We start from the raw sequence: 16,404 nt of genomic DNA, 5'->3' as shown, positions 1-16,404 counted from the left end.
CATTCTTGATAAGCATCGCCGGTCTAAATTTTCTCCTAAATCTCATGAAGGTTTCCTACTTTGTTACGGATCAAACTATCACACTTACCATGTCTAAAACAGCTTCACTCGAAAAGTTGAAGAGATGGTAGATGTGAAGTTTGATGAATCTAATGGTTCACAAGTCAAACAATTGTCAAATCATGTAGGAGATAAGGAACCTTCGAAAGCCATCCAAGATCTACCTATCGACAAGGTTCGTCCCATGGAGGTGAAGGAAAGTACTTCATAAACTCAAGTGTAAATTTCTAATTCGCGTCACGGTGAACCAGAAAACGACATGGAGATATCCACAAGCGGTACACTACATGATGAAGAAGAGTAAGAAGTACATCGTGCGGATCCACCTCAACCTTCCTCACCACCGCCTCAAGGAGATGACACCTTGAACTACAACGAACAAGAAGATGATGATGAGGAAGATCCACCATCCAACAAGAAGAAGTTGTCACGAGTTCGTGCAAGAGTGGACATGGATCATCCGCGGAAACAAATCTTGGTGGCATACAAACTAGGAGAATCACTTGATCTAACTATCGTTTAGCTAACTTTTGTGAGCATTACTAATTTATCTCTAGCATTGAACCTACAAAGGTTGAGGAAGCCCGTGAAGTCCCAGATTTGCTGAATACCATGCATGAAAAGCTACACAACTTAGAGAGGAATGAAGTGTGCACACTTGTTGAAAAGCCCAAGGACGAGCACACCATCATCGGTACAAAATGGGTGTTTCGGAACAAGCAAACTCAATATGGTCAAGTTATACGCAACAAGGTGCGTCTCGTAGCCCAAGGATACACACAAGTCGAAGGGATGGACTATGGTGAGACCTATGCCTCCGTTGCTAGACTTGAAGCCATTCACATTCTTCTCGCTTATGCCAATCACCATGATATTAATATTTACCAAATGGAGATCAAAAGTGCTTTTCTAAACAATGAAATTTGAGGAGGAATCTTATGTCAAACAATCTCGTGGCTTCGTGAACCCTAAGAAACCTAATCATGTTTACAAACTTCGTAAAGCTTTATGTGGTCATAAACAAGCCCCTAGAGCTTGGTACAAATGCCTAACGGAGTTTCTCTCTGAAAAGGATTTTGAGATTGGTAAAATTGACGTAACCTTATTCACTAAAAGAGTTAATTGTGAAATAATTGTGTGCCAAATACATGTGGATGATATTATCTTTGGTTCTACTAACCCACACTTTAGTGAGAAATTGGGAAGCTTGATGTTCGAGAAATATGAGATGTCTATGATGTGTGAGCTGAAATTCTTCCTTGGTTTGCAAATTAAAGAATTGAGAGAAGATACGTTTATCTATCAAACCAAGTGCACCAAGGACTTAATCAAGAAGCTCAACATGCAAGAGTGCAAAGGTATGAGAACCCCCATGCATACTAGTGGACATGTTGACCTCACTAAGGAGGTCAAACCAGTTGATCAAAAGGTTTATCTATCAATGATCAGTTCATTGCTATATCAATTTTCCTCCCTTCCCAATATCATGTTGAGTGTTTGCATGTGTGCCCGATATTATGTGGCACCCAAAGAGTGTAATCTAAAGGTTGTGAAAAGAATTGTGAGATGCTTGATACATACACCAAACTTTGGCATATGGTATCCCAACGAATCTTCTTTTAATTTTGTTGTCTATTCCTACTCGGACTATGCTCGAGACAAGGTTGGTAGAAAATACACTTTGGATACATGTCAATTTCTTGGGAGATCCTTTGTGTCTTGGTCATCCAAAAAAGAAAACTCGATATCTTCATCTACAACCGAACGAAATACGTTGCCGCCGAATCATGCTATGCGCAATTACTATGGAAGAAACAAACTCTTAAGTATTATGGAATCCATGTGAAACAAGTTCCATTATTGTGTGACAATGAAAGTGCTATACAAGTGCGACGTCATTTCATTCGTGATCATGTTGGTAACATTCTCGTGCAACATTCTAGAACTAAACATATACAAGTGCCACGTCATTTCATTCGTGATCATGTTGGTAAAGGAGATATAGATATCAAGCATGTTCGTACCGACAAACAATTAGCTGATATCTTTACCAAACCACTTGATGTGAAAGTATTTTATCATTTGAGGAGTGAGTTGAACATCATTGATGCTTCAAACTTGAGCTAGACTCACTACGATGCATGCAAGAACATGAGCTTACTTGTCTATTCCTTGATACCATCTTATATCTTGGAAAACTTTGCTGCCTTGTATATCATGTTACCTTTTGTAGGTACTTATAAGAAATACACTCCATAATATTGCCATCAACTCACATCAAAAGCAATCTTGACATAGCCAAGTATCAACAACCCCTTCTTCGGAGATGAAGGAAGTAGACAACAAAATCATATCCTTGACAACTACTTCATGAATACAATCTCATGTCAATTGGATATCTATTATGTTCTTCTATGCATGACTAACCAATGTAGGTGAAAAGTGAACCAAAACAACAAAGATAGCTCCCAACTCTAGATGATCATCATCAACTTCGAGCATCCACGACAAGTCCACCTACATGCCACATCATCAACATCATTCGAAGGTATGTACTCATATCCTTGATAAAGCTTTACCCCAAGTCATGAGGTAAGGCAACTCAAGTGATATGAAGACATTGAAATGCTTAATCAAAAAATGGTAACCCCATTTTTCACTTAACGATGAGTATGACCTATGATCAAGCATTCTTGCTTGACTCCTCAAGTCAATATACTCTAATATAGGTGACCTAGTCACTACCCAACATCTAGATGTAGATTCTTGTATGGTTTACATCTTTGTTGCATGCTTTCTAAGAACCTTTAAACTCTCATCTATATGTATGTATATATTTCAAAAAAAATGTTTTCTCTTATTTTTTATTTGTGTGTGGATATTTTCTATCTATTTTGAGTTAAGAAGTTGATTTTCATTGCAACTCGGTCTCACCGATCTAGGAAACTCGGTCGAACCGATTTCTCCGATAGGCCTACTATCATTCTCGGTTCTATCAAACCATATTGCCTCGGCGAGTTCAAATAATATTAGTGCCTGTGATTTTCATTTATTTTTGATTTTTGCCTTAAGGGGGAGAAATCTTCAATGAACACAAGCTTTATTACCTCCTAAGCTCTTATACATCATTTCCATTTGTGCCAAAGGGGGACATAATCTTGGTTTCCCATAATTCTCAAGGGGGGTAAATCTTTAGTGATTCCACAATATAATAGGGAGAAACATCTAAGATCCCTAACATAGGAGGAGATATTTCAAGGAACTCTTAACAATTCTTCAGGGGGAGAAAAGTCAAATTCAAGGAACCCTTATCAAGAGAGAAGACTCCAAGATCCCTTAATCTCAATGAGCCCTTACCCTCTGACTTTTTTGGAAATTAATGCCAAAGGGGAGAAATATCAAAGCTTCCAATAAGCTTCACTCTTTATTCAAAGAGGGAGATATATTCTTAGGGGGAGAAATACCATTAATGGGGAGAGATATATAACTTAAACAAATTGTTTTATTGCCATACTTGGTTTGAATTTGTCTCACCCTACCTACTCCCAATATCTACATGCTATGATTCAGGGGAGAGGTAATCTTACATATGCACTCTAAGGGGAGAAAGTTCTAAATTGTCTTGGAAACATATCTATCATCAAATCAGATTTCTCATATGTTCTCCATATCTTGGTACTTTTGAAGCTCTTTGCACCATTAAAATAGAGTACTCTTGTGTTATCTAACATTTGTCTTCCCAAGTGTACTCCTACTGCTAAGACGCTCAAGAACCTCAAGGTAAGTATGTGCATCATATCCTTGTCCAGGATGATCTCTTGTCTCTTGCATATATTGTTTGCAAGACTGAGTCTTGAACACGGAGGTTCTTCATTCACATATGTTTGATACATATAGGTAAGATTTACATGACTTGTCTTGTCCTACTACCGTGTGTGTGCCCATATAGTCCAAAACAACTATCCTTTAAAAATGAATTGCACACATTTAGGGGAGCTTGTACTAGTCATATATCTTTCAAATCTTTCATATTATAATGCCTATCTTTAATTGAAGATTTGATAGTATGTTGTCATAATTACCAAAAAAGGGGAGATTGGAAGCACATATGCTCCCTTAGTGGTTTTGATAATTCATGATAACATACATTATCTCTTGGACTAACATTTTTACCTAGTATATTTCAGGCATAGTCCATAGAGAGTTTTGGCCAAAGGGTTGTGAGAAGAATCCCCTTTATGAAAGGAAAGGAATAGGATTGTCTCAAGCTTCAAGAAAGAGGACTCTACATTTTACATTTGTGAGAAATCTGTTTTGAGTACATAGGAAAGGCAATACTATTAAAAGGGGGTGATGTATTATGATGAATTGGTTTCTCAAGTGCTTTAGTCATTCTCCCACAAATATCTTTAGTCCTTCTCCCACAAATTTCTCCCACAAATATCTTTGGCCCAAGCCAAAATAGAAAAATCGGTGCCACCAAGTTTTCCCACTTGGACCTACCAATTTTCCAGTGACAGATCCTTTGCCAAACCCTAATTTATCGGTACCACCAAGTTTCATATCGGTGCCACCGAAAGCATGTGACCAACTTTGTGTTGAGCGGATTTCAAGAATCAGAATTTTCGAGTTTGAAATCGGTCTCACTGAGATTTGGAAACTGCCCTAGGTCATGGTATCGGTACCACCAATATTTATATACCGGTCTCACCGAGAATTCAAAAGTTGCCACATTTAGGGCAACTCGGTACCACCGAGATTCATTTCGGTGTCATGGAGTTGGGCAATAATGTTATAAAGGTTAGATTTTGGGGGATGCCTATATATACCCCTCCTTCTCCTCTCATTCGCAGAGGAAGCACTAAGAACACACACACGCACTAAGGGCCACCTACTCATGTGTTGGGATCAAGAGATTCCAATCCAACCATTTGTAACTTGAACTCTAGCCTCCGTAGTTGCTTTCCACAAAATCAATCTCTCCTATTGTAAGAGAGTGATTTAGTGTTTAGGGGACTATGTTTTGAAGCACAACAGAAAGGAGTTCATCATTCTACCGCATCTTTTACCATTTGGAGGGTGGTGCCTCCTAGATTGGTGAGGTGTTGCTTGGGAGCCTCCTACTTCGTGTTGTGGAGTTGAACCAAGAAGTTTGTACGGGCAAGGAGATCGTCTACTTCGTGAAGATCTACCGTCAGTGAGGCTAGTCCTGTGTGGATGTAAGCCATGGTGGAATAGACAAGGCCGCCTTTTTATGGACCTCTTGTGGGTGGAGCCCTCCGTGGACTTTCGGAGCCGTTTTCCCTCCGTTGGTTGAAGTCTCCACTAACGTGGACGTACGATAGCACCACCTATCGGAACCACACCAAAAATCGCCGTGTTCACCTTTGCGTTTGATCTTCCTTAACTCTAATCCTTACTTACTCGTGGAAAGTATTTACTTTCCGCTACCATATTTGTTGACTAGCATGTGTAGGCTACACTAGACTTGTTAGAATTGCTCAAATCTGCCAACCGTTAGAATTCGGGAAAGGATAGGATTTTAATTTATGCAAGTAGTCTATTGACCCCCCTCCCTCTATACACCATTTCTATCGATCGAACAAACATGGTGGCTGAAAATTGAGGTGGATGGTCGAGACTGGATGGTACCTGCGACGCGATTGTGTCGGCGGGGAAAAAGAGGAAGGGTTTGTACGACAGTGGGGATGGGACGGGGGAGGATCCCTAGAAAATAGGGTTTGGTCTGAAAATGAATTAGGTTGGGCTGCTATATATATTAGGTGGGCTAGGTTTAGGTTCATTTCGATCCTCTGGTTTAGATTGGACGGTCAAAGTTTAGGCTAGGGTGTCCAAATGTGAAACAAATGGTAGTTTGGGGTATTACGGGGATGATCGAGGCCCAACGGCCATGATCGTACTATTCGGGTTCGGGGGAGTTTTCAAACTAGGTTGCGAGGATGTCGGTGCATTGTGCATTGAGGCTAGTAAAAGATGTGAGGGAAATCAGGCAGCCCGGCAAAAAGTTTTTATATACGAAAAACATCTACGATTTCACGGGCTATAGTGCCACTATATGTTTACAGGTTCGGGTATGAAACGACCTCCGAATGTGACAAAATTTGGTAGACGGCCTATCTAGACTATATAAGACTGCACGACAACTTTCGACCCATTCCGAGAAAGTTTTATACATAGTTTTAAAAACAATATTTTAATGATGCCGCGAGTGCGTGCATCTATGGTTGGTCCAGAAACGGTTGTCGACGAGGACAGAAAGAACCATAAACTAATAACGGATGCAAGTTTTCAAAAATGACGCCATCGGAGTGCCCATGCAATGCAGATGATGCAATCATGAATGCGACAATCAAATAAAATACAAGGCGTTAACGAAATAAAAATAGAATTTTCTGGAGCATTGGTCCCGAGCTGTTACATCCACCATAATAAAAAATGTAAATAATGAATGTGAGTAAAAGAGAGAAGGGACTTTACTACTATCCTTTACCACACTTTTGCCTCAAAGTGTCACCTTGTTTTTCACATAGAGAGTCTCATGATATGTCATTTTCATATGCTAGTGGGAATCACTTTTTCATTATTATAAACTTGGCTTGCATATTCCGATGACGGGCTTAAAAAAATGCCTGAGGTCTTCCTCAACATGTAAGTTGGATGCACACTCCACTTAGCTTCAGTTGAGCTTTCATACACTTATATCTCTAGTGCATCATTTGCATGGCAATCCCTACTCCTTGCATTGACAAATCCGATGGGCATCTCCATATCCCGCCGGTATGCCTAGTTGATGTGATACTATCTTTTCCACTTTTTACCCTTTTGATATCTACCATCATATTCTATTCCATCCTCATACGTTTCTCCAACGTATCTATAATTTCTGATTATTCCAAGTTGTTATGTTATCATTCTTGAATTTTTTATGATCATTTTATGGCAACTTTATATCATTTTTTGGGACTAACCTATTGACATAGTGCCTAGTGCGAGTTGTTTTGTTTTCCTTCATAGAAAATCCATATAAGATGAGACCCAATTGACATGAAAGTTTACAAAGATTTTTCTGGACCTGAAGGAAACTTGAGAGCCAAGAATGAGCAGCGGACGAGGGCTATGGGGTCCAGCAGACATAAGGGTTCACCAGAGACCCCTAGCATGACCTGGTGTCTAGTGGGGCCGTCTGGCACCTTCTCCACCGCCTCTGAGCTCTATAAATACCCCAATATTCAAAAAACCCTAGAGGAGTCGACAAAAAATTGTTTCAGCCGCCGCAAGTTCCCAAGTCACGAAATCCAATATACAGCCCATTCCATAGAGGAGCACCATCATGGAGGGGTTCACCATCCTCATTGGTGCTCCTGCGATGATGCATGAGTAGTTCATATCAGACCTACGGGTCCATAGGCAGTAGCTATCAGATTTCGGGCTTCGCAAAACCCTAGGGATTCGAACTCAGGGGCGCGCGCAGAGGCCACTCAATAGATTTGATTTACCAGGCTCATCACTCAATTGGTCAGGCTAAGAACTCACACGACGGTGAGGGAGACTAGAAACACTGTAGTTTACCCAGGTCCGGGCCGCTGCGAAGCATGAACCCTACTCCTGCTTTTGGTGGATTGCCTCTCGCGGAGGTGGTGGACGAACTAGTACAGTGCTCTCGAGTCTTCGGAGGCCAAGTGCCTAGGTGTCTTGTTCTACTGTTCCCCTGAACTCTCTCTCTGTCTCAAGTATCCCACCCTCTCTATTTATAGCGGAGGCCCGGGTCCTCTTCCCTCATAGCTTCGGCGGGAAGGGATCCCAGAGCGGGCAATGTTCAAGGGGAACAGGCGAACATGCTCCCCTGCCCAAAGGTGGTCTTCGCGTGCAAAGTAACTATCCGCTCCATCAGAGACGGGCCCGAGGATTACGTTTCCCCAACAGGCAGTCGGCGGCAGCTTCGTTGCACCAGAAGGGAAACATTTGGAAGATGCCTTTGGAACCCGTGTATGCTCCCGCCTCCATTGCACCAAAGGGGAAACTACCCCGCTCCGCCATCTGCTGCTCGCCTGTCCTGTCCTCGCATCATCCTTGACTCCTAAGGCTGGGCCTTGCCTTGGAATGTACGCCGCTCGAAAGGGGTCCTGAGGAGGCCTCCTACGGGTCTTGATGTCGTTCCTCCTCGTGAGGCCTGGCCTCTCACGAGGTCCTTGTCGAGCCTGCCGAAGTTTGGTCGATGGAGTGGGCCAGCCCTGGGCCGCAGACAGGCGAGTCTGGGTACCCCCGTTCCGAGAACGCCGACACTAGCCCCCGGGGGGCTTCCTCGCGAAGCCTTGAAGGCAGTCCAAAATTTCGCGGGCCCTAAATGTTTGCGAGTCACGGTACATGCGCGACATGCAGCTTGGTGGCAATACTCGAGTTCCCGAGGCGCCTAGAGGCGCGCCTGGTCCAATTGATGTGACGCCTGGGTGCAGCACCGACCATCATTGTTTCTTGGGGCGACGCCTGTACGGCCGCCACGCGGGCGCCTTCCCTCGTGAATTACGCGGGCCCGGGGACGCGAAGGGATGCCAACCTGCTCTGGGCTGCCTATTTAACCCGACGAGGGTGATAAGGCTTGCGTCGCCCAGTCTTCTTTGCCTCCAATCTTGAGCCCTTCGCTCCCTCAACATGGCGCCGATGAGGAGATTCTCTGCTACCGACAAGGGTAAGGCCCCTGGTGAAGGTCCTGCTGCTCCACCTGCCAAGAGGGGGCGAGGCCACCCCCGAAAGTATGCGACAGGGCCTCCAGCGGGCGTGGTCGTGGTTCTTTCCGCCCGGAGATCTCCATCGGCGGCCATGGCGGGCCGTCGGCTGGAGCGGGTGCCCGTAGCGACCGGAGGGGGAGGTTAGTGATGGCTACCAAGCCGCCTCGCCCGTGACTCCATTCGACTGATACAGCAATGGAGTTCATGACGTGGGTGGAGAGGTCGGAAATCGCTTGGCTACGGCTTCCAAACTTCTTTGCGAAGGCGCTGCCGACTGGGGGGCCTCGGGGCCTTTGGTTGTAGGCCGACAACTACTGCGGCAGGGCATCCTGGGTGGAGGTTGAGGTCACCCCCGACTGTTACGTGTATCTAAACCACGGGTGGTAGACTTTCGCCCGCGCCTGAGGCCTGAAGGGGAGGCTCTACCTCCTCTTCAAGTACGACGGGGAGGCGATGCTCTTCGTCAAGATCTTCGGGGTCGAGGGTGATCACCTAGGTTGTTGCGTGGAGGACGCTGGCCGTGACGGTCCGGTAGACGAGTCCGTCTCCGATGGCGGGCGCCGATCCTCCAGTGGAGGCGATAGCTCCTCCAGAAGGAGGCCGAGCGACAGCACCTACGACGATCCACCTCGCCGCAGTGTCCGAGCCTTGGAGAGGAGCCCCCAAGCGCTGCGCCGCCCGTCTACTCATGTGGCGCCTGTTAAGGAGGAGGAGGACACAAACTGAGTGCCAGCGTGCGGGTGTCGTGCGTTAGTGGCGGCGACCCTCCTCCGGGATCTCCATCGCTTTTTGTCTCCTCCATGCTTTTGACCCTCCATCCATACAAACAGGGATAGGCCCTTCGGGCGTGTAATGGATTTGGGCAGTTGCCTCCTTTTGTTAGTGATGTTGCTTCTCTGCTGGTTTAGATACTTAGTTTGGTACGCTTGCGGGGAACTCCTTTGTTGTAATGCATGACTGTGGTGCTCGGGGGGGGGGGCGTTGGTCGGTTGATCTTTTCCTTGCTGCAGGTGAAGTGGGTCGATGCTCTATGTCTGCTGGCCCCAGTCCCCCACATCTCCCTGCCGCTGTGGGGCGCGACCCGTTACCAAGGTCGTTCCTCACGGGGCAAAGCCCTGGCACCGGGGTGCAGGTGGCTTTGTGACCGGTAAGGCTCCTGAGGCGTTGTGCTCAGGAGCCCCCTTAGACATTCAAGCAGCTCTACATCGACAGGTCCCAGCCCCGCACATTTCCCTCCCGCGAGGCGTGACATGTCAATGTCGCCCATCGCGGAACAAGGCTCTGGCACCTGGGTACCAGGTGGCTTTGCGACTGGTAAGGTTCCTGAGGCGCGATTCTTAGGAGCCCCCTTAGACGTTCAAGAGGTCTTCGCGAGTTCTATTTTTGGAGGTCCCTAATCTGCATTCAGGAAGCTCTGCGTCGGCACATCCTAGTACCGCACATTTCCCCGCCGTCGTGAGGCACAACCTGTAACCAAGGTGGTTCCTCACGCGGCCAGGCCCCGGCACCGGGGTGCCAAGTGGCTTTGTGACCGGTAAAGCTCCTGAGGCGTTATGCTCAAGAGCCCCCTTAGGCGCTCAAACTATCCCAAGATAAATAGTTGTTGTGAGGAAAGACCAAATGTTGTTCCCTCTCCAGGACGGTGCGCCGAGCCGCGAATAGATCTCTTGAGTGAGTGCTAGTTGGCATGAGTCTGCCGACTTGGCAGTGAGTACAACAAGTGGATTCGGGCGCCAAGGACTTGGCGAGGTGCCGATACCGTGCCCCCAGCCCCCGCTCGCGTGGTACGAGCAGGCGAGGGCATACGGATGCTCGACTCAGAGGAAAAGAGCGTGCTGCGAAGAGTTGAAGGGAAAATAAGTTTTTGCACAAAGCTTCATTTGGAAAGGCCCCAAGTTTTGATTTTGTAAATACGAGCAAATCCAAGACAGAAAAAGAAAATGCAAGCCGCGTCCGGCACCTAATCTATTCTCCGCCTACATCGCCCCCCAGCGCTGAGCATAGGGCTTCCACTAGGCGTGGGGTGGACCCCTTCCGCGTCCTCGGGGGGCCCTGGGCGTATACAGCCTCGGCACGTCATTACGTGAGAGTGTCACGTTGGGGGTGTATCTGGAAGGTCGTGAGAATTCTTTGGCCTCGCGAGTGTCCCTACCCCTAAGGCATTAGGCACGTGAATCCGGAAGTCATTGGTGGACTGTGTTGATTTCCTTCGTCTTCCCCACTAGGCGTGGGATGGACCCCTTCCGCGTCGTCGGGGGGCCCTAGGCGTGTACAACCTCGACTCATTATTACGTGAGAGTGTCACGGGATGAAGTAGGTTCTAGAAGAATTGAAGGACGATGCAGGGTCGAGGCAGAGGCGGTGCGGATGCACTGCACGGGTGGTGCATAGTCGTCATGGGTAGAACTTGCGGAGGTGCTGGATGTTCCAGGCATTCTGGATGGGAACTCCATCCTGAGTCTCGAGACGCACGGATCGAGGACTAGAGACATGGACGGCCTTGAATGGGCCTTCCCACATGGGTGAAAGCTTATGCAAGCCTTCCCTGGATTGGACCCACCTCGGGACGAGATCGTCGACCTCGAGGGTCCTGGAGCGGATGTTGCGTCAATGGTAGCGCCGCAAGGCCTGCTGGTACCTGATACGTCTCTGCGTATCTACTTTTCTGAACTCTTTTGCCCTTGTTTTGGACTCTAATTTGCATGATTTGAATGGAACTAACCCGGACTAACGCTCATTTCAGCAGAATTGCCATGGTGTTGTTTTTGCACAGAAATAAAAGTTCTCGGAATGACCTGAAAATTTACGGAGAATTTTTCTGGAATATATAAAAAATACTGGTGCAAGAATCAGCGGAAGATGTGGAGCATGGAGCCCACAAGCCCACCAGGCGCGGGCCCCCCTGGTTCATCTGGAGTCCGTTCTGTGTATCGCCCATCTCTATTCAGTCCATCTCGCCCAGAAAAAAAATCAAGGAGAAGAGTTCATCGCGTTTTACGAAACAGAGGCGCCGCCACTTCCTGTTCTTCATCTGGAGTCCGTTCTGTGCTCCGGAGAGGGGAGATTGTCGCCATCGTCATCATCAACCTTCCTTCATCGCCAATTCCATGATGCTCTTCACCGTTTGTGAGTAATCTCATCGTAGGCTTGTTGGACGGTGATAGGTTGGATGAGATCTATCATGTAATCGAGTTAGTGTTGACGGGGATTGATCCCTAGTATCCACTATGTTCTGAGATTGATGTTGCTACTAATTTGCCATGCTGAATGCTTGTCACTAGGGCCCGAGTGCCATGTTTTTAGATCTGAAACTATTATGTTCTCACCAATATATGTGTGTTCTTGATCCTATGTTGCAAGTTGTAGTCACTTACTATGTGTTATGACCCGGCAACCCCAGAGTGACAATAGCCGGAACCACTCCCGGAGATGACTATAGTATAAGGAGTTCATGTATTCACCAAGTGTTAATGCATTGGTCCGGTTCTTTATTAAAAGGAGAACCTTAATATCCCGTAATTTCCATTAGGACTCCGCTGCCACGGGAGGGATGGACAATAGATGTCATGCAAGTTCTTTTCCCTAAGCACGTGTGACTACATACGGAATACATGCCTACATTAGATTGACGAACTAGAGCTAGTTACTTAGCTCTCCATGTTATAACTGTTGCATGATGAATAGCATCCGGCATAGTCATCCATCACCGATCCAATGCCTACGAGTCTTTTCCTACTGGTCCTTGCTATGTTACTTTGCTGCTACTGCTGTCACTGCTGCTACTGTTACTCTGTTGCTACTGCTGTTACTTTGCTGCTACTGTTGTCACTTTGCTGCTACTGGTTACTGTTGCTACTGCTGCTATCATACTACCTTGCTACTGATACTTTGCTGTAGATACTAAATCTTTCAGGTGTGGTTGAATTGACAACTCAACTTCTAATACTTGAAAATATTCTTTGGCTTCCCCTTGAGTCGAATCAATAAATTTGGGTTAAATACTCTACCCTCGAAAACTTTTGCGATCCTCTATACTTGTGGGTTATCAAGACCTTTTTCTGGCGCCGTTGCCGGGGAAGCCAAGTCAAGAATATTCTCCCGTCAACGTGCCTTTTTCTGGCGCCGTTGCCGGGGAAGCACAACTATATTCTCTGAGTCACATGGGATTTAGGTCTGCTGGTCACTATGAAGAATCTGAGAGATCCAAAAACCAAAGTTTTGCCCTCAACTACGAGGACAGGTAAGGAACTACCATCTAGCTCTGCAGTTGATTCACCTTCAGTTATGAGTAAGTTTGCGACACCACCTCCTGCTAGAAATCTTGATATGTCGCATGTGCTTGATGATGCTACTTCTCCTGCCCATGATGCTTATGATGATGCTATGCTTGATACTGCTTTACCTGATGATGCTATGCTTGATACTGCTATGCCTGATGATGCTATGCTTGATACTGCTTTGCCACTAGGTGCATTCCTTGATGCACAAATTGCTAGAGTTGCTGCTGGATGTGATGATACTTCTGAAACTGCTGATACTATTGAAGTACAACCTGCTATTATGCCTGAATTGTGTGATATGCCTGAGCGTTATGTTATGGAGGGAGAGATAGCTGAGGATTTTCTTGCGTGTAAGGATCGCTATGATGTTGAGAATTTACTGTGCAAGTGGAAAGAAAAATCTCTCAACACTAGGATGAAATACGACCCGAAGTTTGCTACTTCGCCTATATTTGTGACCGATAAGGATTATGAATTCTCCGTCGACCCTGAGTTAATCACTTTGGTCGAATCTTATCCTTTTCACGGTTATGAGTCTGAAACGGTTGTAGCCCATCTTACCAAACTGCACGATATAGCCACACTATTCAATAGTGAGAAAAAGATTCGTCACTAATATATCCTTAAGCTGTTTCCTTTCTCACTAAAGGATGACGCTAAGACTTTGTTCACTTCTCTTGCTCCTGGTTGTGTGCATAGCCCCCATGATATGGTCTACTACTTCTCTGAAAAATATTTCCCTGCCGATAAGAAGCAAGCTGCCTTACAGGAAATATACAACTTTGCTCAAGCTGAAGAAGAGAGTCTCCCACAAGCTTGGGGAGGCTCGTCCAGCTACTGAATGCTTTGCTTGATCACCCTCTTGAGAAGAATGAAATACTTGATATCTTCTATAATGGACTTACTGATGCTTCTAGAGACCACTTAGATAGTTGTGTCGGTTGTGTTTTTAGGGAACGAACTGTACAACAAGCTGAGATCCTATTGAATAATATCTTGTGCAATGAGAATGCTTGGACTATTCCCGAACCACCTCCTAAGCCAATTCCGATGAAAAGAGGTATTCTATTCCCCAGTCCCGAAGATATGCAAGAAGCTTAGAAATCTATGAAAGAGAAAGACATTAAATCTGAAGATGTCAAAAATCTACCACCTATCAAAGAGATCCATGGTCTAGATAACCCAATATAGGTAGTAGAAGTAAATTCTCTGCGTAGGTTTGATGAGAATGATATTCCTTTTGATAAACCTACTAGCTTATGCCTGGATGAATTTGATAACATTGTTGCCAAACAACAGAGTTTCAATGATTATGTTGGAAGACAATCGGAACAGAATGCTCGTATGCTTAGTGATTTAAGTGCTTGTGTGGACAGAAACGTCAATGATCTTAAGCTCGTGAGTAAACATGCCTCTATGGTTACTACTCAGGTAGAACAAGCACTTAAGGCTTAGAATGACTTGCTCAATGAGTTGAATGAAAATTCTGTCAGAGTCGTCACTAGAGGCGGTAGAATGACCCAGGAACCTTTGTATCCCGAGGGTCATCTGAAGAGAATTGAACAGGATTCTCAAGGAGTTAGCACTGATGCACCTAGTCATCCTAGGAAGAAGAAGAAAGATGACAGGGATTTGCATGCTAGCAACCTTGTTGATGCTACACCTGAGAGTCCAAACGATGTCTCTGTCTCTGATGCTGAAACACAATCTCATGATGAACATGAGCCTAATGATAATATCAATAGTGATGTTCATGATGATGCTCAACCTAGCAATGATAAGGATATGGAGATTGAACCTGTTGATCTTGATAACCCACAACCTAAGAATAAGAGATACAATAAGAACGATTTCGCTGCTAGGAAGCATGGTAAAGAAAGGGAACCATGGGTTTAGAAACCCATGCCCTTTCCTCCCAAACCATCCAAGAAAAAGGATGATGAGGATTTTGAGCGATTCGTTGAAATGATTAGACATGTCTTTCTGCAAATGTGTTTGACAGATATGCTCAAAATGTCTCTGTATGCTAAGTACATGAAGGACATTGTTACTAATAAGAGGAGGATACCTGAGGTTGAGATTTCCACCATGCTTGCTAACTATACCTTCAAGGGTGGAACTCCTAAGAAACTAGGTGATCCCGGTGTGCCCACTATACCTTGTTGCATTAAAGGAAACTATGTTAGAACTGTGTTATGCGACCTTGGAGCTGGTGTTAGTGTTATGCCTCTCTCTCCTCATCGTAGACTTGAACTGCATAAGTTGACACCCACTCAAATCTCTCTGCAAATGGCCGACAAATCAACTGATTTCCCTATCGGCATTTGCGAGGATGTGCCTGTTGTGGTTGCTAACGTCACTATCTTAACAAACTTTGTTATCCTGGATATTCCCGAGGACGATGCCATGGCGGTCATCCTCGGAAGACCCTTTTTGAACACTGCAGGGGTTGTTATAGATTGCAACAAAGGCAACGTCACTTTCCATGTCAACGGTAATGAGCATAAGGTGCACTTTCCGAAGAAACAATATCGAGTACATTGCATCAATGCTATCGAAAAAACTTCATCGAATCTTATTGGGAGCTTTGAACACCCTATTCCTCCTGTTAAGATGAAGTATGATTTGCTTGTTGGGGAGATACACATCCCCATTGAAGTAACCTAGTGACTATTCGAAAATTCTCCGTTCTCTTTTCCGATTCGAAAAAGTTTGTCAAGGAGACTTGATCAACCTCATTGACGGATTCCTTTCGATGACCATGAGATGGATGAATCGAGGAGTCACAAACCTCTGTTCCAAGCTTTCACCTTCGGTTGCTTAGAAGAAAAATGATACATTTAGTTTAGTTTTCCCTGTTTTCTGTTTTAGCGTCCCGTAGAAAAATACCCAGAAAATAAAAGTTCTCCGAACGTCCTGAAAATCAAGTATGATTTTTTCTGGATTTTTTGAAAAATACTGAGACGAAGAGCTAGTCTGGGGGCTGCACCAGTGGGCCACAAGCCCTGGAGGCGCGAGCACCCCCCCTGGCCGTGCCTACCAGGCTTTTGGGGCCCACGTGCACCCCTCCACTCATTCTAGCTCTCATCTGCTTCTCCTACCCCTAGAAAAAACCGTTTCGTAGCTGAAACCCGTGTTCTTGCTCTTCTTACTGGGATTTTTGATCTCCTTGCTCAAAGCACCATTCTCCGAACTATTTTGGGGAGTTGCTCCTTGGTAAGTGACTCCACCATTGGTCCAATTAGTTTTTGCTCTAGTGCCTTAAACTTCGCGTATTTTTGTTACCTTGGTGACCATGTTCTTGAGCTTTGCATGCT

The sequence above is a fragment of the Hordeum vulgare genome, chromosome 7H (genome assembly GCF_904849725.1).
Source record: "Hordeum vulgare subsp. vulgare chromosome 7H, MorexV3_pseudomolecules_assembly, whole genome shotgun sequence".
Lineage (NCBI taxonomy): Eukaryota > Viridiplantae > Streptophyta > Magnoliopsida > Poales > Poaceae > Hordeum > Hordeum vulgare.
Note: the sequence above shows the minus strand (reverse complement) of the source record.